General features: G+C 48.0%; 1 pseudogene; it reads right to left on the reverse strand.

Moving 5' to 3' along the window:
• Positions 1 to 13,348: 13,348 nt before the first annotated feature.
• The window catches only part of LOC138748768 (homeobox protein Meis1-like), a 195,758-nt pseudogene continuing 186,837 nt past the window's right edge, over positions 13,349 to 22,269 (reverse strand).

The raw sequence follows: 22,269 nt of genomic DNA on the forward strand, positions 1-22,269 counted from the left end.
ACATCAGGAATCTACCATTACCTCCTGTGGACGCTGCGAGACCAGTCGAGTTCCTCCAGCATAGTGTGTTTTGGTGTGCCCTCTAGTTTTTGACTCCCCTCATCCTGAGATGTGGGCTTTCTCCCTTACTCCTGCACCGATTTCATTGCCTGGCTGTCCTGAAGCAGTGAAAGGTGATAGAGAAATGAAAGTATTTCTTTCCTGCATCTTGAATACGGGGGCACTATGGACCCAGGAGAGCAGGGAGCGGAGACACAGCTCTGCTCCACAGGGGTTCGACCACCCGGTCCCAATGTTGGGGGCTCTGTTCAACGGTCTGTTAGAGAAGCCGAAAGAGTTTTCAATATAAAATCTTGTTTCTACGGGGTCTGAGCCCAAGATGGCGTCTCCAGCACTTGGCAGTGTCCATGAGGGGTTGCAGATTCCAGGGAGCAGCGGACTGGCGCAGGTCACCAAGAAATGGGGAGACCCCCCTCCCACTGTGGAAAAGGAAAAGCAGAGATGATCAACAGGACTGTGACCATGACAGTGGGCCAGGAAGGGGTTCAATGGCTGAGGGACCCACCACACAGGCTGTGGGCGACTTGCAGTCAGGAGCTGGAGACTGGCTCACAGGAACCAGGACTCGGAGCTGGGATCTGAGAGGGCGCTGAGGGCAAGAAGGGCTTCCAATGGGCCTTGGGAGCTTAAGGTTTCCTGACCATGTGGGAGGTTCGGATCTAGAACTCGGGCGGCCGGTGGATCAAACAGGAGTCTGTTTGGCTGCAGAGGCTATGGGAGTCACTGGAGGTGAATCCATGGACACTCAGTGACTCTGAAAGGATTTTCTTTTGCTTCTCTTTCTCTCGTACTATATTGGCGACTCTTTGCCTGATGGCAGGCAGAATGTAATTTAGTGTAATATTACATGTTCTGTCAAAGGCTTTGGTGAGGTCAACAAAGGTGATGTAGAGCCCTTTGTTTTGTTCTTGGTGTCTGCCCCATTGACCATCGCCAGTGGGCTGATCTCGCCTCCAACCGTGCATCTTGGCGCCTCACAGTTCGGCGGGCAGCAACCTCCTTTGAAGAAGACCGCAGAGCCCACCTCACTGACAAAAGACAAAGGAGGAAAAACCCCAACCAACCAATTTTCCCTTGCAACCGCTGCAACCGTACTTGCCTGTCCCGCATCAGACTTGTCAGTCACCAACGAGCCTGCAGTAGAAGTGGACATACCCCTCCATAAATCTTCGTCCGCGAAGCCAAGCCAGGGAAAGAAGACATGTTATGTACTATTACATAACAATTGCAGGTGGATAATCAGACTGGGAACATGTCTACAAATGTTCAAACCTGTCTTCACAATCCATGGACCCTGGGAAGTTTGCCATTCCCTCAAGGAATGCTACGTGCCCCCACCACACCAACCCTCCCCCCCCCACCACAGTTACAATGACCTCCCCAACTTCCCGTCGGCTGTATTTGGGAGTTCTGTCTGAGTTTGAATGAGACTCCTTGGAATGGCGTCCAGCTGTGATCCAGCCAACTGCTCCTCCCTGAGACGGACAACAGCTGGTGTCTGTGCAGATGTGGAGTTGGGCAATGGTTTTCCTGTCTGAAGTGCTGTTTGAAATTCTTCCTTCATCAGACTCCTCGGTGTACATTATCACATTGCAGCCCGTTCAACAAAGTTCGTCCTAAGGGTACATTTTTAAATCGCACATTCCTCATATAAATATTAATCTGCTGATCGCCCATCTATCCATTTACCTATCACACTTCAGGCCCTCAGACGGACGTAACTTTATATATTCCCTGACTTCTCATCACTAGAATAAACACGCTTTTCCACCCAAATCTCTTGGCTCCCTCATTCAATGTGAAGCTTTGGAAATAACGTTTTGAAGGAACTGCTGGGATTGTGAACCTTTTACAGGTTGATGAGGGGTGAGGTGACTCTCAACGTTCAAATTCAAGTTTATTTGTCACCCGATTATGGCAGGACAACCCAAGGAAACAGCCTTCCCAGTGGAAAAACAATTCAAACTCTACATATACACAGAACCTCTATACTTCCTTTTTAAAAATTTAACATGGTAACAGGCCCTTTCGGCTCATGAGCCTGTGCCACCCCAATTTACATCCAATTAATCAACAACCCGAGTATGTTTTGAAGAGTGGGAGGAAACTGGAGCCCCCGGAGAAAACCCACATAGACACGTACAAATTCCTTACAGACAACATGGGATTCAAACACCAGTCCTGGTCGCTGGCACTGGAACAGTATTGCACTAACCTCTACACTAACCATGCTGCTCAATAATATATTAAAAATAAATATTATTAATAAATGGTAGAGACACAGGGAGTTGTTTTTGCAGATCATCAGTCCTTCAGCATTCTCTGATCATGCGAAGAAATTGTTTCTCTGACCGATGGTCTGGTTCTGGCTCTCCTCTACCTCGTTCCCAGTGGCAGAGGCTGGAAGATGCTGTGATAAGGGTCCTCAGTGATTTTGTGAGCTCTCTTTAAACTGTGATCCAGGTAAAACACATCGATGAGAGAGAGGCAGACCTCAGAGATCCACTCAGCTGCTTTCACGGTCCTACATATTGACCCGATCTGACACTCTCCAGCAACCTTGCTGCACCGTGATGCAGCCAGCCAGGATGCCTCTGGATAGAGCTCTTGTGGAAAGATGTCAGGACAGTGGCCAGTAGCCTTTCCCGCCTCAGTCCTCTCAGAAAGTGCAGTCGTGATTGCACCTTCCTGACAAGTGAGGAGATGTTGAGTGTCCCCAACAGGTCACTAGTTAAGTGAACTCCAAGGAACCTGGTTCTCTCCACTCTCTCCACTATAGAGTTGTTGCTGTGTAGTGGAGGGTGGTCGTTCCTGATCCTCCTGATGTCCACAATAATCTCCTTCGTCTTGTCCACATTGAGACTCAGATTATTACTCTCGCACCATTTCACAAGATTTTTCACCCCTTCTCTATAGGGCGACTCATCGCTGGTGCCATCTGCAAATCTTCAAGATTTTCCATTGCATTATATAGTTTGATGTTTCTTCTTTTCTGCTTAATGCATCGATTCTGGTGTGGAAGGACATAGACTCCAACCCTGATCAGTGGTAACAGTGGGGGGAGGGTTGGTAGATGTCACCCAAGCTCAATTTTGGAGGCAGACGATGTTGTTGTTCCACACAGCACCGTCCTGATGAGGAATGGATTTCTCAGCTACAGGCATTTCTGTTCAGGTGGACACTCCACTGATCTACTTTGCCTGCCTTTTGCTTCCCATGGTTGACGTGTGGCCTGCTGAAGTTCTCCAGAACCTTTGCAAGGTGCATCAGATCCCAGTATCTGCAGCTTCCTTGTTTACCTGCATCCATCTCTGCCCACTTTTCAATACAATTCCTCCCAATCGCTCGCTTATCCCCTGGGAACATTTCCAAGCTCTTCTGTTTCAACATCTGCTGTAAATGTGGCACCAGTTAACATAACATCTTCTCACTTGTCAGGAAGGCACAACAGTGACTGCAGTTCCTGAGAGGACTGAAGGGGGCAAGGCCACCGGCCACCAGGAGCTCTGTCGAGAGCGTCCTGGCCAGCTGCATCACAATGTGTCGTACGCTGGAGATTGGAATGGAGGTCAATCCACAGGACCATGTGAGTGGTGGAGAGGAACACTAGAGTCTCCCTCCTCCCCATCGATGTGATCTACCAGGACTCCTTCCATCTCCTGTCAGGGAAGAGATCCAGGAGGATCAGAGCCAACACCACCAGGCTGAGGATCAGCTTCTTCCCACGGGCAATGAGAATGGTGAACGGACAAAGGACCTGCTTTCACTCACCCTCTGAGACTCTCGTATTCACAAAACAATAATCCACACTGCATATAAATTGCTTGTAAATACATGGACGATGTAACCATATAACCATATAACCACTTACAGAACAGAACAGGTCAGTTCGGCCGTAACAAATCCCCACCCTCCTAGTCCCACCTACCAGCACCCGGTCCATACCCCTCCAGTCCTCTCCCCTCCATGTAACGATCCAGTCTTTCCTTAAATGTAACCAATGATCCCACCTCGACCACGTCTGCCGGAAGCTCACTCCACATCCCCACCACCCTCTGCGTAAAGAAATTTCCCCTCATGTTCCCCTTATAATTTTCCCCCTTCAATCTTAAACCATGCCCTCTAGTTTGAATCTCCCCCTTTCTTAATTGAAAAAGCCTATCCACATTTACTCTGTCTGCCCCTTTTAAAATCTTAAACACCTCTATCAAGTCCCCTCTCAATCTTCTCCGCTCCAGAGAAAAAAGCCCCAGTCTGCACAACCTTTCCCTGTAACTCAGACGCTGAAACCCTGTCAACATTCTCGTGAACCTTCTCTGCACTCTCTCTATTTTGTTTATATCTTTCCTATAATTTGGTGACTAAAACTGTACACAGTACTCCAAATTTGGCCTCACCAATGCCTTGTACAATTTCATCATAACCTCTCTACTCTTGAATTCAATACTCCGATTTATGAAGGCCAACATTCCAAATGCCTTCTTCACCACACCATCTACCTGAGTATCAGCCTTGAGGGTACTATTTACCACAACTCCTAAATCCCTTTGTTGCTCTGCACTCCTCAATTGTCTACCATTTAATGCATATGACCTATTTAGATTTGCCTTTCCAAAATGTAACACCTCACACTTATCTGTATTAAATTCCATCAGCCATTTCTCAGCCCACACCTCCAGCCTTCCTAAATCACCTTTTAATCTACGGTAATCTACCTCACTGTCCACAACACCACCAATCTTTGTGTCATCCGCAAACTTGCTTATCCAATTCTCTACCCCTACATCCAGATCGTTAATATATATGTAACAAATAATAGTGGACCCAGGACCGATCCCTGAGGAACTCCACTAGTCACCGGCCTCCAATTGGACAAACAACTTTCTACCACTACTCTCTGACATCTTCCATCCAACCACTGCTGAATCCATTTCACTACCTCCTTATTTATACCTAATGCCTCCACCTTTTTTCCTAACTTCCTGTGGGGAACTTTGTCAAAAGCTTTACTAAAGTCTAAATAGACAACATCCACAGCTTTCCCTTCATCAATCTTTTTTGTAATCCCCTCGAAGAACTCAATCAGGTTTGTCAAGCATGATCTACCCCTGACAAAACCATGCTGATTACTCCCTAGCAATCCCTGTACCTCCAAAAATTTGTAAATACCATCCCTCAGAACACCTTCCATCAACTTGCCCACCACAGATGTCAGACTCACGGGCCTATAATTCCCAGGTTTTACATTTGCACATGTGTTTGCATGTTTTTACACGGAGGACAGAAGATCGCCGTTTCGTCCAGTTGTACTTTAAAGGTAAAGGTTGCATTATTGTCACTACATTTAGACATGAAATTCTTGAACTTTATCTACCATAAGGCAGACAGAAAGTCACCACTTTGTCCAGCGCCCCCTCACAGAGGTCCCGGCGATTTTCTGATTATCTACTGTTAGCATGGTTGGAGTACTAGTAAGTGCAACGCTGTTACACTTACCAGCACCTGGGTTCGAACCACAACCCCTGAGCTAACGGAACCTCTATTGTTTGATAATAATAAACTTGAACTTATTTTCTTAAGTTCTCATGTTGTCACCTGATCTGCACCCACCATGGGACCATAGAACACTACAGCACAGAAAACAGGCCCTCAGCCCATCTAGTCCATGTTGAACTGTTATTCCATCTAGTCCTATTGACCTGCACCTGAACCATAGCTATTCATACCCTTCCCATCCATGAACCGAATCATTCTTCTTTTAAATGTTGAAATCAATCCTCTCACCACTTTCTGTGTGAACTTCCCCTAATGTTCCCTTCAAACATCTCACCTTTCACCCTTAACCCATGTCCTCCAGACTAGTCCCCCTCAACCTCAGTGGAAAAGCCTGCTTGCTTTAACTCCATCTACTCCCCTCATAATTGTGTGAACCTTGATCAAATCTCCCCTCATTCTCCGACGCTCAAGTGAATAAAGTCCAAACCTGTTTAACCTTTCCCTGTAATACAGTTCCTCACGTCCAGGCAATATCCTAGTAAATCTTTCCTGTAGTTCAGTGACCAAAACTGCACACAATCCTCCAAATTTGGCCTCACCAATATCCTAATTTAAATTTCAATATATAGCACAGAAAGAGGCTTCTGGTCTACGAACCTGTGCTGCCCCAATTACACCAATTGACTTAGAGCCGCGGTGGGAGGAAACCAGAGGCCCCAGGGAAAACCAACACAGACATAGGGAGAAGGTTCAAACTCCTTACAGACAGCGTAGGATTCGAACCTGGGTGATCAGCGCTGTAACAGCGTTGCGCGAACCACGCCACCCAAATTTGCGCTTTTGGCCTCAGTGTGGGACTGCATGAGGCCATGGTCGGGCATGTGGGTCTGGGAATGGGGTGTGGAATTGATGCAGTTGGCCACTGGGAGGTCCTGGCTGGACCACCTTGACCAGGGTGAACAATGAGAGACAGTAAACTCGTTCCCTGTAATTGAATATCAAACCCCTGGGATGAACTTCTGAACTCTCTTTAATCTGGCTCTGCCCCATCCTATGGCTGGACCTGTGGCTCCTCCCTCTTGACCCAGTATAAAGGCTCCAACACCATAAACCCCTCCCCAGAAAGCCTGGGTCATGGCCCAGGATGACCCTCAAGTTTATTGTAAATAAAAGTCTACAGTTTCCTAACTCTAGATGGAGCATCAACATTCAAAATGTATCAAGGGTGTATGTTAATGGGGTGTAAATTGGGTGGCACGGGCTCGGGGGGCCGAAATGGCCTGTTTTATATTTCTTAAATTAAATTTTTAAATGTAGACATACAGCATGGTAACAGGCCATTTCGGGCCCCGAGCCTGTGCCGCCCAATTTACACCCCATCAATCTACACCCCCCGGTACGTTTTGAATGATGGGAGGAAACTGGAGCCCCCAGAGAAAACCCGAGCTGTAAAATTAAATAACGTGGCCTCAGCAACAGATGTTTGCAGAGCAGGGTGAGCACAGAGGCTGGGTAACATAAAGGCTGTGCAGACCCTGGCCTGAGATCCCACACATGATGTCTGTCAGATGCCTTGCCAGTTTCAATGAGTAATGGCGGACCTCTTCCCCGACCCCTCAGACGGTTATTTGTGGAAGCTGCCTGTGTGGATCATGTAGCCGAGGAATTTATTTGCGGACACCGAGCTAATGGGAGTGTAGGCCTGAGCAGATCGTTCATGTAACTGGATGTCTGACTCCCATTAAATATTGATAGTGTAGAGATGCTGCAGTTCATCTGGTCAAAGGGAACATAGAACATAGAACATTATAGCACAGAACAGGCCCTTCAGCCCTGATGTTGTGCCAACCCATGTATACCTAACAAAAAATACTAAACCCTCCCTACCCCGTAACCCCCTTATTTTCCTTCCATCCATGTCCCTGTCTAAGAGTCTCTTAAATGGCCCTAATGTTCCAGCCTCCACCACCCTTGGCACCCGCAAGCCTCTGTGTAAAAAAATTATCCCTGATGTTTGCTACTCCCACCCTGGGAAACAGGTGCTGGCCATCCACCCTATTTATGCCTCTCAGAATCTTGTCGACCTCTAGTAAGTCACCTCTCATCCTTCAATGCTCCAAATGAAAAAGTCCCAACTCTGCTCACCTCATCTCATAAGGCTTATTTTCCAATCCAGGCAATACCCTGGGGAATCTCCTCTGCCCCCTCCTTCCTGTAATGAGCTGGCCAGGTGAACATAATACTCTGGGAAGTGTGGTCTCACCAGAGATCAGTAAAGCAGCAACATGATCTTTGTAACAAATAGCTCTTTCCCGATCACTGCCCCAGATTGTGAATATTGGTGTCTCGGAGAATTCTGAACATATGAAGACAGCCTCAGGGTCCCGGCCCTGGTCCTGGCCCTGGTTCTGGCCAATGTGTTGACATCCTTCCTTCCTGAAGTCTTTATTTGGTTGCAATTCTGTTGCTTTTGCACAACCATTAAACCACAGAGGTTTATTGCACTCTAGGAGACTATTCCGTTCATCGGTTTGACCAATCTCAAATGATTCCCTTTGATCTGAACCATCTTCTGTTTTCATTAGACCATAAGACATAGGAGCAGAAATAGACCATTCAGCCCATTGAGTCTGCTCTGACATTAAATCATGAGCTGATCTATTTCCCCATTCAGCCCCACTGCTCGACCTTCTCCCCATAACCTCTGGCGAATCAAGAACCTGTCAATCTCTACCTTAAATATACCCAATGACCCGGCCTCCACAACTGTCTGTGGCAACAAATTCCACAGATTCACCGGCCTTGGGCTGAAGAAATTCCTCTGATCCACAGAGTGCATGTGTTTGTTTAATGAGTACTTAATGTTGCACTCCAATAAGTATACGATACTTCACAAATCACCAACTAATTCCAATGGCATGAAAGCCATGAAAATTGGAACTGATGGATTTTTTTCAGCTTTCGTCCGCCTTCGCAATTGTTGAGTTTAGAGTAACTTCGTCTTTTCCACCGTTCAGGGCTTGGCTGGATTGTTCTTTGTCAGGGACCTCACCCTCAACCTTACTGCCATGGGTAATCAGGAGTATAAGTCCAGACGGCATCACTCTCGAGACCACAGGACGACTCAAGCTTCTCCACCATGACAAGGTGACAATCCATGGAGAATCATCCTTGTTTCAAATGTCACGGTCACAACACAGAAGAGTGTCTTTTGGCTCATCACATCAATGCTGAGCTTTTCTCTCATCTACTTTGATCCTGTTTGCCCACAATAGGTCCGTAACCTTCAATATTTTGCCTATATCAGTGTCTGTCCAATAGTTGCTCAAACTATTATATGACTTCACCATCTCTTCTGCTGAATTCCGGATCCAGGTCCAGATTTTCCAGATTTCCGACGAAGGGCTCAGGCCTGAAACGTCGACTGCCTTTTACTTCCTGCCCTGCTGAGTTTCCCTGCACTTCTGTGAACTGCACTAGACCCCAGCACCTGGCAGACTGAACTCCACTGATTGACCAGGATGGGAAAATACGTCTTATGGGGCAAATTTATCAGAGCTGGGGCTTTTCTCTTTGGAGGGAAGAAGGGTGAGAGGTGATTTAATGGAAGTGTACAAGATTCTGAGAGGTGTAGATAGGGTGGGCGGACAGACCTGACCACAGGGCAGGAGTGGCAAACGCCAGAGGACACGTGTACAAAGTGAAGGGAAAGAAGTTCAGGGGAGATGTCAGGGCTATGATTTTTACACAGAGAGTTGTGGGCACCTCGCAAGATGTGGTAGTAGAAGCTGGAACTTTCTGGAAATATAGACACACTTCTGGATGAAAGAAAAGAGGGTTATGAAGTAGGGAGGGTTTAGTTATTTTTTTGGTCAGTATATATAGTTTGGCACAAAATTGAGGGCTGAAGGGCCTGTACTGTGCTGGAATTTCTATGCTCTACATCATCAACTTGCTGAGTAACAAAACATACCCTTCTGGTCCCTTTAAAAATGTTTCCTCTCACCTTAAATCTGTGCCTTCTTGTTTTGATATTATGTGGGACAGAATTCTGACTATCTTTTCTATACCCCATCATCTTAGAACCCTCTTTCAGGTGTATCCCCCCAGTCTCCTTCACTCCAGGGAAAACTAACCCACACTTCTTCCCTTAACTAAGATCATCCAATCCAGGGAATATCGTTGTCAACGCCCTCTGCACCCTGTTCCATCCATTACATGGAGAGGTCAGAATTCTTGGCAAGGCTCCAGGCGAGGCCTAATCAGTGTTTTATAACGTTGCAATATCGCAACTTTTACATTCAAAATGTTTTCTCAAAATGGCCTTTGCTGTGACTGTCCCTGACCACACAGGGATTCCAGTTGTGCTCAGGAATCCTCTGCTGTCCTGCCGCCCGTTAGCAGGAGAAGAGCTCTTCCCTGTTCTCTGGATGATCTGACACAAACCCTCTCCTATCTTCCTGTCGACACCATCAGGTGCTTCACCTCTGCCTGGTGGCATACTTCCCACTCACTGGCTGCTTTCCCTCTCGCCCTTTGAAGGGGTACCGGTGTACATTGATCGTAGAGGTGGGATGTGAAGCAGTTCTGGACTCGGGTGAGTTCTGGATGAGTCGGTACTGATGTGTAAAAACCCGAGTGAAGTGTGTGGGGCCTTTTTCAATTCGCTCTGTTCAAAGATTCACTGTGAGTGACGTCCACATTGACAGATAAGGTAGGACCATAGTCAGGGTTGCCAAACACATTTCAGTGAATGGCACCTTGGGCCAAGTCCTCAAGGTCTCAGCGTACATTAGTGCTCTAGGAAGACATGGCAAAGGGCCTGGCCCTTTAACATGAAGGAGAACCTGGGAAATGAGATCTCTCAGCTGCTTGTTGTCTGAGAAATGATCACATGTGGAGTTGGGTTAGAGGTCCTCCAAACATGAACATGATCTGCAGATATTTCACAATTGTTTTCAGTATCTTCCGAACTATAACTCAGAGTATTTTATTCTTCACTCTTAATTATTTAAGGAGAATATAGAAAAATGTAATTTTTACCCATGGCTGGTGTCCAATATCATCCTGAGTAAGAGGGTCAAATAAATGGTCTTAATCCCAATCGGTTGGCCCATGAAAGATGTCATGAATTGAACCTTTGACTTTTTCCCTGATGAATTTGTGACATCATCATGAGGAACAGACCATTCAAACACCGGGGATTTGGGATGAAACTATTCCGATTCCATGGAAGGAATGTTGACCTTTCACCCCTTGGCTCTCTAAACTAGGGGTTGACTGAAAACTATAAATTGGAGGTTCACATGAGCCAATAGCAGAAGAAAATTGATGAATTATTGAAACAATTCCAGGGCACTTTTTTGGGGCGACTAGGTCATTGATATGGAGTGAACCATGTAAACGTGATGAATGTTATCGGAGGGTTTGTGAATCGAACATGCATGTGGCAGTGACATTTTCTTCACGACAGGCAGGAATACTGACACACGTTCAGCGCAATCTGACCATCACCACATCGTCCACTCCCCACCCCTATCTGCTGTTTGCAGGGATCAGCCTCTCTGAGACTCCCTGATTCACTTCTCCCTCCCCATCTACCCATCCACTCCCTCCGTCCAGGACACCACTGACAGACCTTCTGGGTGAGCAGAGCTTGACCTCCATTCCATCAAACCTAATCCACTGCCTTTGGTGAACCCAGCATGGCCTGCTCTACCTTGCTGACACCAAAGGCAGATTGGGCAACTGCTTTGCTGAATCTGTGTGTCTGAACTTCAACTCCCAGCAGGCAGCCATTTTGATTCCCTTCACCTCTCCCACATGGACATTTCTATCCTTGGCCTCATTGATTGGCAGGATGAACTTGAGGAACAACACATCATATTCCTCTTGGACAGCCTTGCCCCCAATAGCATGAATGACGATATTTCTCGTTTTAGGGAACCCCCACACCCAACTGATTCCACAGTTTCAATCAGATGGAGTCCAATGTTGGTAAATGTGAGGTTATCCACATTAGAAGGAAGAATGGAAGATCAGATTTATTATTTAAATGGCAAGTGATTGCAACTTGCTGCCACGCAGAAGGACTTGGGAGTGTTTGTGCATGAATCACAGAAGGTTGGCTTGCAGGTTATCAGGAAGGCAAATGGATCGTTGGCCTTCATTGCTGGAGGAGTGGAAACTGGACAAGGTACTGGTGAGACCGCATCTAAAGCAGTTCTGGTCTCCTGACTTGAGGAGGATGTACTGGCTTTGGAGGCAGTGCAGAGGGGGTTCACCAGGTTGATTCCAGAGATGAGGGGGTTGGCCTACGAGGAGTGATTGAGTTGCCTGCAACTGTACTCGCTAGAATTTAGAAACATACAAGATTATGAAAGAAATAGATAAAGGTAGAGGTAGGCAAGTTGTTCCCATTGGAGGGGGAGACCAGAACTAGGGGACATGGGCTCAAGATGCAGGGGAGTAGATTTAGGACAGAGATGAGGAGGAACCGATTTTCTCGAGGGTGGGGCATCTGTGGAATTCCCTGCCCATTGAAGCAGTGGAGGTGACCTCAGAAAATGTATTTAAGACAATATTTTTACATAGTCGGGGAATTAAAAGCTAGGGGGTAAAACCAGGTAAGTGGAGATAATCATCAGATCAGCTGTGATCACATTGAATGGCAGAGCAGGCTCGACGGGCTGAATGGCCGACTCCTGTTCCTGTTTCTTATGTTCTGATGTTTTAATCCCTTTAACTACTCCTTCTCTCTAACAACCCCCCACCTCTTGATGGCCCCTCCCTCGAGCTGTCTCTCCATCTCTCCAATACCCTATTACTTTTGAGCCCCACCCTATCTTCTTCCACCCCTTGACACCATTGATATTTCCCCTTTGCATTTCAGGCTGGGTCGAAGGTCCCCACCAGAAGCTTTGGCTGACCATTCCTCCCCACGGATGATGCCTGGACCACTGAGATCCACCAGCAGCTTGCGGCTGGCCTGCATGTGTCATTATTTTAATGTTTCCCATACATTCCGGATTTCAGACCCAAGAGATCGTTGCTGACCACGTGGGAGGGACACCATCTGGAGGTCCGTGCTCGCTGTACCTCCGAGATGGTGTCCCCGCCAGTGGAAGGGCAATATCGTGTCGCAGCACCATCAGTTAGGGACTGGTTACATCTGCTGGAAGACAACCCAGACCCCCACATCTTCACTCACTCGACCTCCCCTCCATCCCCCTCACGGTCCCAGCACTAGGTTATCGACAACATCGCACATTGCGTGGAAGTATTTTGTTCTTCGTGGATTTTTTTTATCGATACGTATAAAAGAAAATCGATCGGAAAGCAAAGGTACAAGTTAATTTAGTCTTCATTGTTTGCTGTAGGTGCTCAATGGTTGCAATGTCCTTTCTACTTGGTATTTCATTTTATATAAAAGTCTCAGGGTTGTTTAATTAAGATGCTCGAGAATTGGTCCTTGTTCAAATTCACAAAAAGTACATTAAAAATAAACACGAGTGTCACACACACAGCAGTCTGAATTCAAGTCTGTGCCTCAGATGCCAAGGCACTGCATCTTATTAAACGATTTCTCTTCTGTACATTTCTTTACACTTCAATGGGCGTGGACATCCGTAGCTGGTCCATGCGCATTGGGTTCCCCAGGGTTCAGGATGGAAGGGCTTTGCGATGACATCACCAGGAGCGGCGGGGATGTGCTGTGCATCATCATGGCTGGGTGGTGGGGGGTGTAGGGCTGGAGTGAGGGTCCGTGTCTCAGCTGGGCTGGGTGTGGTGTCGCCGGGGCAGGGGTGTACCCTGGGTGTGGGAGGCTCATCCCCACTGCGCCTCCTTGAGATACGAAGTCCCCTGGTATACCCGGCAAACCTGGAAGAACAAGATTGAAATATAATCCCTCTGATGTGAACAATGACCTCCGACATTCCCCCAGGCATCTTCTAGCTGGAAGGCCCGAGTGTCCGGCCTGTGTCTGGATGAACAATGTCCTTCCAGTTTCAGGTACAATTGAGCCCAGAGACCAATAGAAAACCAATGCTCAACTCTCCAACATCGATTGTATGGGTTCGTTTGTGCCTTTGAGGTTACTGGTCAGAAATGCATCTGGGAAGGATATCTACGTCTAGATCAGTTGGGAAGGTGGGCCAAGGAGTGGCAAATGGAATTTTCTTTGGTGAGTCAGTGAAACACAGAAGTCGGCAGATGCGGTAATTGTAATAAAACACACAGAAAATGCTGGAGGAATCAGCCGGTCTCATCTGCTTTTTGCTTATCCCTTGAAGAAGAGCTCAGGCAGGAACCGTCAGTAATATACATTTACCTCCTCTGGATGGCTGCAAGACCAGCCGAGTTCCTCCGGCCTTTACTGTGTATTTTTACTGTAGTTGATCAAACCAGGGCAGGTCTTGCACAGTGATTGAATGGCAGGGTCCTGGTGTGTTGTAGAACAGAGAGAGCATGAGGTAGAGGCACACAGCTCCTTGAAAGAGGTGGCAAATGGACGGGGTTGTGATGAATGCACTGGGCAGGGTAAAGTGTCCCAATGTTGGGACATGATTCCTTTGTACCAAGTAATGGTGAGTCTATGCTGAGAGTATTGTGTGCAGTTCTGGTCAGTGAGCTATAGGAAGGACATCAATAAACTGGAAGAAGTGCAGAGGAGATTTAGGGCGGCATGGTTAGTGCAATGCTATCACAGTACCAGTGACCCAGGTTCAAATCTCGCGCTGTCTGTGAGAAGTTTGTATGTTCTCCTCATGTCTGCATGGGTTTCCTCTAGGTTCTCCAGTTTCCACCCTCTAAAAACCTATGGGGTTGGCAGGTTCACTGGGTGTCATTGGATGGCATGGGTTTCATGGGCTGGTAGGGCCGTCATTAAAATGAAAAGGAAATGGAACTACATGGCCATCTGTTCCATGGGACCTGCTCCTCATCTGTGCCTAGTTTCCTTCAACTTTTGACACTCACTTGGGGGATGTGAGGTGGATGGATCCTTGCAGTGGGTCCGTTAGATTGAATGGAGATGCATTGCCAGCATTAGGGAGGGGTGGGTAGGTTTTCCCCATGCCTCTTTTCCCTTACTCCCTCCCACTAGGATGGGGCTTGTATGATTATTGAAGCTGACCTTGTTCTCAGGAGCCCTGCGTCACGAATCCCCGTCTCACTCACTTCCTACTTGCCCCCTCCCTGGAAAAGTGAGATAAGATCATCAGGTATAGGAGCAGAAATAGGCCATTCAGCCCATCGAGTTTGCCCTGCCATTCAGTCATGAGCTGATCCATTCTCCCACTGCTTGGCCTTCACCCCATAACCTTTGATACTCTGTCTAATCAAGAACCTATCAATCTCTGCCTTAAATACACCCAATAACCCAACCTCCACAACCCCCTGTGGCAACAAATTCCAAGAGTTGGCCACCCTTTGGCTGAAGAAATTCCTCTGCATCTCTGTTCTCAACGGACATCCTTCAATCCTAAAGCTGTGTCCTCTTGTCTTTGGCTCTCCCATCGTGGGAAACAACCTGTCTACATCAACTCTATCTGCACCTTTCAACATTAAAGGTGAAGAAAGAGAAAGTTCTGTAATTTGTAACCCAACCTCACCCCTACCCTCCCCCCACTTTCCAAGCCGCAGATTTTACCAGTTAGTAAAAACAGGATGGTGGAGAAACTCAGTGGGTCAAACACTGTTCTTTATAATACATAACCAATGGTTTGGGCTTGAACCCTTCAACAAGGTACGAGCAAAATGTTGGCGGGTGCCCGAGTCCTCGATGAAGGGCTCAAGGTTATGTATCTTTCTCTGTAGCGTCTGAGTTCAGGCTCCTGCCTACATTTTCTTTGTACCTTGATGAAGGGCTCAGGCCTGTAACGTTAGTTATCTATCTTTATCTTTGCTGTATAAAGGACACTGCTTGATCTGCTGAGTTTCTCCAGCGTCGTGTTTTTACTTCGACCACAGTGTCTGCAGACTTTTGTGTTTTACTTTCGATTACCAGCTAGTGTTCAGCTGTGAGAAAAAACTGTTGGATATTGGATCAGGAGTTAGTTTGTGTTTGTGCCCTGGGCAGTGCTGAGCCTCTGATCCGGAGTTCACTCCAGATATACTTGCCCAACAGTACAGATAAAGACCTGCCCTGTCAACAACCGTCACCACAATCCCCTTTCCAATTGGGTGGCCAGACTTGGGTGCTGCAGTTCTCCTGATGACTCCAGCCTGTTCACCATCCACAGTGACCTGATGCTAAAATTGCCTCCACTCTGTGAGAATTCCTTTATTTCAGAATTCACAAGCAGGGGCTTGCTTCATTCGGGATGGGTTCAGAGACTGGGTTCAGGTGCTGACACCCATGTCAGATCTAGGATGGTCATGAGTCTATTTGCATACCTGCCCTGTCAATTCAATTGGACATGGTTCCGTTGGCCGTGATCTTGGACAGGCTTCATTCAATTAGATCAGGCAAAGGAAGTGGGTGTGTGTGAGTGTGAGAGTGTGAATGAGTGTGAATGTGAGTGTGTGTGTGAGATTGTGTTTGAGTGTGTATATGTTTGTGTGAGTGTGTGTGTGTGAGAGACTGTGAATGTGACTGTGTAGATGTGAATGTGTGTTTGTATGTAAGTGTGAGTGTGTGGGTGTAGGTGTACGTGAGTGTGTGTGTGTGTGCGAGTCTGAGAGAGAGACTAACATGCACATGTTGGTTCTTCACGTGATGATGGGCTCAGAGGTTCATGACGCGGATCCACACGTAAATCTCACTCTGGGCATCACCTCAGGCACATGAACGTGGTTTATGGCCCTTCATTGGGGTTGCCCACATGGCAAGTGTTGAGGTGGGGGGTGGTCACTGCTGGCTGGCAGTTGGGGAAAGTCACGACACACAATCTGGAATGTCATGGGGCTGCATTTGTCTGGCTTCTCCAGTTCAGCCAACATCATCCTGCCAGGTCCCTTCATTGTAATTGGGTCTTACCAAAGAACACTGCAGCACTGAAACAGGCCCTTCACCCCTTCTAGTCTGTGCTGAACTAGTATTCTGCCTGATCTCACTGACCTACACCCAGTTGATAGCCCTCTGTACCCCTCCCATCCATATACTTGTCCAAATTGTTTCTCAAAGTTAAAATTGAGCCCACATTCAAAACCTCAGCTGGCAGCTTATTTCACACCCCCACCCTCTCTTGTGTGAAGATATTCCCACTAAACCTTTCCCCTTTCACCCATAACCCATGACCTCTGGACCCTCATCCACTGACTACTCACCCACTTTGACCCTCACTCCTAATCTACTGCATCACTCACTGACCCAGATCCCTGTGACCCCCTGACCCACTGTGAACCTCAGCACTGACCCCAGCCCTAGTGACCATCACCCACTGACCCCTGTCCTTCTGAGACCCTGACCCATTGACCGCAACCCTGTGACACTCACCCCTTGAACCCTGTCCTGCTGTGACCCTCACCCACTGACCCCTGAGCCCACTGTCACCCCCTCCTCTCCTGACTCCCAGTGACTACTTTGAGTCCAACGGCAGAGTTCAGTGGGGATTGTAACAATGATCTAGTGGTTTCACTGTCACCTTCATGAGAGATTGACAGGAACAACTGACCAAGTGACAGAGGGTGTCCATTGACAACCAGACAGAGTGATGGAGACAGGGTGACGTGATTGACAGAGGGAAAGATAGACTGATAGAGTGATGGTAATTAAAGATGGGTGAAACAAGAAAATCAGCAAATGCTGGGGTCGGAGAAACTCAGCCAGTCACACAGCGTCCAGAGGAGGCAAACAGGCCTTTACTCCCTGTGCACGTTGTGTGACTGGCTGAGGTTCTCTAGCATGTTAGTGTGTGCCATGATCGAAGATTGAGAGGGTGACTGACAGAGGGAGTGATAGATCCAGGATAGATCCAGAGAGCTCTAAGCCAAGAGCAGAGTTCTTGCTAAGACACATGGATGAAAGAAAGATAGAGGGTTATGGGGTAGGGGGAGGTTCAGTATATTTTTTAGGAAGGGATATATGGGTCAGCATGACATTGAGGGCCAAAGGGCCAGTACTGTGCTGTAGTGTTCTTTGTTCTATGCCAAGTCCTAAACTGAATACTGAGCTTGCTTTCTTTAAGATACGGCAGAGTTAAGTTTTAATGTAGACATACAGCAAGGTAACAGACACTTTCGGCCCACGAGTCCATGCTGCCCAATTGACCTGCAACTTCTGTGCGTTTTGAATGGAGGGAACAAACTGGGGCCCCCGGGGAAACCCCACGCAGACACGGGAAGAACGTACACACTCCTTAAAGACAGCGTGGCATTTGAACCCCAGTCACTGGCAATAGCGCTGCACTAATCTTGCCGACCTTTCGAGAGGATCTTCCCGTGCCACAGTGTTGGGGTTCGGGGGGGGGGCACCAGCAAGCAGAGGCAAGGAGCCATCTCTTGGAACCCCCCCCCAGCCCTCCCTCCCTTGAAGACCGCCATCACGACTCAGAGAAGCGGGGGGGGGGAAAGGTGGGTCACAGATGCAGGCAGCCTCTCTCCTTCCCCAGGACAACGGGGGGATGACCAGGAAAGGAAAGACAAGACTAGCATGAGGGAAGAAGCTGCGTGATGAGGGGGAGGGGAACGATGGTGATGGAGAATGCGATGTCTGGGTGGAGGGAGATGAAAGAACGCAATGAGTCCCAGTGGGGACAATACTTACTTCCCCTCTGCTCTGCGATTGGGTAACAGTGGTAAGGACTACATGTAGTGCCACTGACCTTCCATGCCCATATTCATGCCCATTCCACCCATCGATCCTGGAAGGAAGATAAACAGTCCAAGACCATGCCAGGAGATCACCGCTGTCAGCACAAGTCCACCAGATGAAGCAAAAGGAGCATCCCCACCTCCCAGACATTGGATGTTAATGGGGTGGTGAGGTGAGGGCAGGCAAAACAATGGCATCTTTTCACCCTGTGAGATGTGTGGTGAGTCAGGAGGAGGAGGAGGAATGGTCACGATTCCAGCTTGGAGCTTACCTGGGGGCCGGATGCCCATATGCTGTTGACCATCCATTACAAACCCTCCCATTGGCTGGCCGTCTGGACTGTAAGGCGCTCCCTGGCCCACTGAGGGATGAGAAAAGAATCAAGGTTAAGAATTAAGAAGGCCTATGGCAGGGGTGGCCAACTTTTAAATTAAACATAAACAGGCCATTTTGGCCCTCGAGTACATACCAGGGGGTGTAGGTTAATTGGGTGGCCTTGCCTCGTGGGCCAAAATGGCCTGTTACTGTCCTGTATGTCTAAATTAAAAATTAAAAGGTTGGCCTATGGGATGCTGGGCTTCATTAGTCAGGCGGGCAATCGAGTTCAGATGTCAAGAGATCCTGTTGCATTTCTACAAATCTCTGGGGAGACCACATTTGGAGTATTGTGTTCAGTTCTGGTCACCTTGTTACAGGAAGGGTGTGGAAGCTGTGGAGAGGGTGCGGAGAAGATTTCCCAGGATGCTGCCTGGATTGGAAAATAAGTCTTATGAGACAAGGTTGGCAGAGCTGGGACTTTTCTCTTTGTTGCGTAGAAGGATGAGAGGAGACTTGTAAGAGGCTGACAAGATTCTGAGAGGCGTAGATAGGGTAGACAGTCAGCACCTATTTCCCAGGGCAGGAGTAACAAACACCAGAGGACACAGTGTACACAGTGAAGGGAGGGAAGTTTAGGGGAGATGTCGGGGGAGATTTTACACACAAAGAGTTGTGGGAGCCTGGAATTCTTTGCCAGAAATGGTGGTGGAGGCTCGAATATTAGGGGGATTTAAGAGACTCTTAGACAGACACATGGATGAAAGGAAAATGAAGGGTTACGGGGTAGGGAGGATTTGGTATTTTTTTAAGGAATATATGGTTTGGCACAACATCAAGGGCCGAAGGGCCTGGACTGTGTAGTAGTGTTTGGTGTGCTACTTTCACAAGAGCAGGACAGTCATATCCACCCCACTGTGGGGCGGGGCTTGTCTGACTGGTTTATTAAGGAGGTGGGGTATGCGGGCATGAGGAGGCAGGCAAGGCTGGAGGTAGGCAGACTATTTTTAAATGTGGAGAAAATTAAAAATTCCCAGATGCAGAGGGACCTGGGAGCCCTTGTGCAGGACCGTGTAAAGGTAAACCTGTAGGTTGAGATGGTGGTGAAGAAGGCAAATGCGACGCTGGCGTTTACTTCATGAGGAAAAGAATATACGAGCAGGGATGTGATGTTGAGGCTCTATAATGCCCTGGTGAGACCTCACTTGGAGTATTGTGAGCAGTTTAAGAAAGGATGTGTTAATGTTGGAGAGGGTTCAAAGGAGGTTCACTAGGATGATTCCGGAAATGAAACGGTTATCACATGAGGAGCGTTTGATGGCACTTGGCCTGAACTCGTTGGAACTTAGGAGAATGAGGGGGAATCTCCTTGAAATATTTTGAATGTTGAAAGGCATGGACAGAGTAGATGTAAAAAGGCTGTTTCCCACAGTGGGAGAGTCTAGGACAAGAGGGCACAACTTCAGGATTAAAGGGCGTCCACTTAGAACAGAGACATGGAGGAATTTCTTCAACCAGAAAGCGATGAATCTGTGGAATTTGTTCCCACAGGCAGTTGTAGAGGCCGGGTCATTGGGTGTATTTGAGGCAGAGAATGATTAGCCAGGGCATCAAAGGTCATGGGGAGAAGTCCGGGCAGTGGAGTTGAGTGGGAAAGTGGATCAACTCATGATTAAATCGTGGGGAAGACTCAATGGGCTGAATGGCCCATATCTGCTCCAATGACTTATGGTCTTACAGGAAGGTCTCACAAACAGCAGGTTTCCATCAATTGGTGTGATGATATGGGATGAATGTTTGTCAGAACAGTGACTCAGCATTGAACTGTGGCATCTGGACCTTGGGGGACTGCACTCATGCCTGTTATCTGCAGGGTTAGTGGCTCGAGTCCCACTCCAGACATTCAGGACCTGCTCTGGTGTGGGACTGCTCCATGCCATGACTGGCTCTGCACTGCATTTCTCACTACAGGGCAAGGAGTGAGAGATAGCAGGGAACTCAATGGGCCAAACAGCCTCCTCTGCAGCACTGGGGTGTTTGGGGCCAGTGGGAGGCGAAATGGAAATGAAAATCCTTTATCTTTGCCGATGAGGGGGAGAGATTGTGAGTGAATGTTCCTGTTCAGACTTTGAATTTGATGCACCAACCAACTGGCGGTCAAAGTGAATTTAAATTGTTAAAATTTGGACACACAACACAGTAACAGGCCCTTCTGGCCCAAGAACCTGTGCCTTTTAATAAGGTGGAAGGAAACCCGTGGTCTAGATATGAACCCAGGTTGTTGACTAAGCACTACACTAACTGTGTCGCCTTATCAGTCGGAGCCTTGGGATCTGGGGATCAACATATGTTGGAAGCGGATCATTACACCCTCCCCATCCCACCCTTCACCTTCCAACAGTGCAAGGGGTGAGTTAGAAGCGCAGCCCATGTGAACCCCCGAGGTCCCACTGAGAAGCCCCTTCAGAGCAAAGTGCAAGGTAAACGTCAAATCTGACCTGTTCGATTGGATTGATCGATCATGGGCTGTACGATGCGGCGTCTGGCGTTAATGAACCTGAAGCAGACAGACAGGGGTCGTTAGAGCTCGCAGGCAAGTGGACAGCTGACAGTAACGATGACATGAGGTGGGGGTGGTGAGCGGGGGGGGGAATAGACCCAAAGAACATAGCTCAATTCAACGCCCTGTGGAACTGCATCATGCCTTGCATACCCTACACAGACTCAGGCCATCCTGCAGCCTTCTCCCACCTCCATCATGATGCCCTCATCAGCCAACATCAAAATCACAGAGAGAGGCAAGTTTTCCCTGACCCCGAGAGACCATCAAAGGGTACATCCTCCAACATGTCTAACCAACTCTCCCCCTCCATTACTCCCTCCCCGGGCAGTCGTCCCTCTTTATCTCCCGATTTTTCCAGCCCTGGCAAGGCCAGCATCTGCTCCCAAACACCGTCGAGAAGGTGGTGGTAAGTGCCTCATTCTCCGCCTCTTGTGCTGGTGTACCACTGTGGCCAGTGACGGGGAAGGAGGTCCTAGAGTTTGAAGCGATGAACAAGGATTCCAAGTCAGGAGAGTGGAGGTACTAAAAGGAATCTGTGGGACAGGCCATCCTCCATGTCCATGCCCCTTAGAACCATACACCACAGAAACAGGCCCTTCGGCCCATCTAGTCCTTGCTGATCTAAAATACTGCCTCATCCCATTGACCTGCACCTAGTCCATGATCCCTCTATACCTCTCCAATCAAATTTTTCTTAAATGTCAAAATCGAGCCCTCATTCGCCACTTCAACTGGCAGCTCGTTCCACATCCCCACCATTCTCTGTGTGAAGAAGTCCCCTTTCACCCTAAACCCACGTCCTTATCTCAGTTCTTATCTCACCTTTCCTCAGTATAAAAATCCAGCTTTCATTTACTCTGTCTATACCCCCCACCCCCCCACCCATCAAATCTCCTCTCACTCTTCAACGCTCCAGGGAATAAAGTCCTAACCTGTTTAACGTGTCCCTGTAACTCAGTTTAAATCCAGGCAACATCCTAGTCAATCTTTGCACTCTTTCAATCTGTAGTTTCTCAGAGATCCAGTATGGGAACAGGCCCTTCCAGCCCAAATATACCCGTGTGACCCATTAACCTAC

This window comes from Narcine bancroftii, chromosome 13 (assembly GCF_036971445.1).
Source record: "Narcine bancroftii isolate sNarBan1 chromosome 13, sNarBan1.hap1, whole genome shotgun sequence".
NCBI lineage: Eukaryota > Metazoa > Chordata > Chondrichthyes > Torpediniformes > Narcinidae > Narcine > Narcine bancroftii.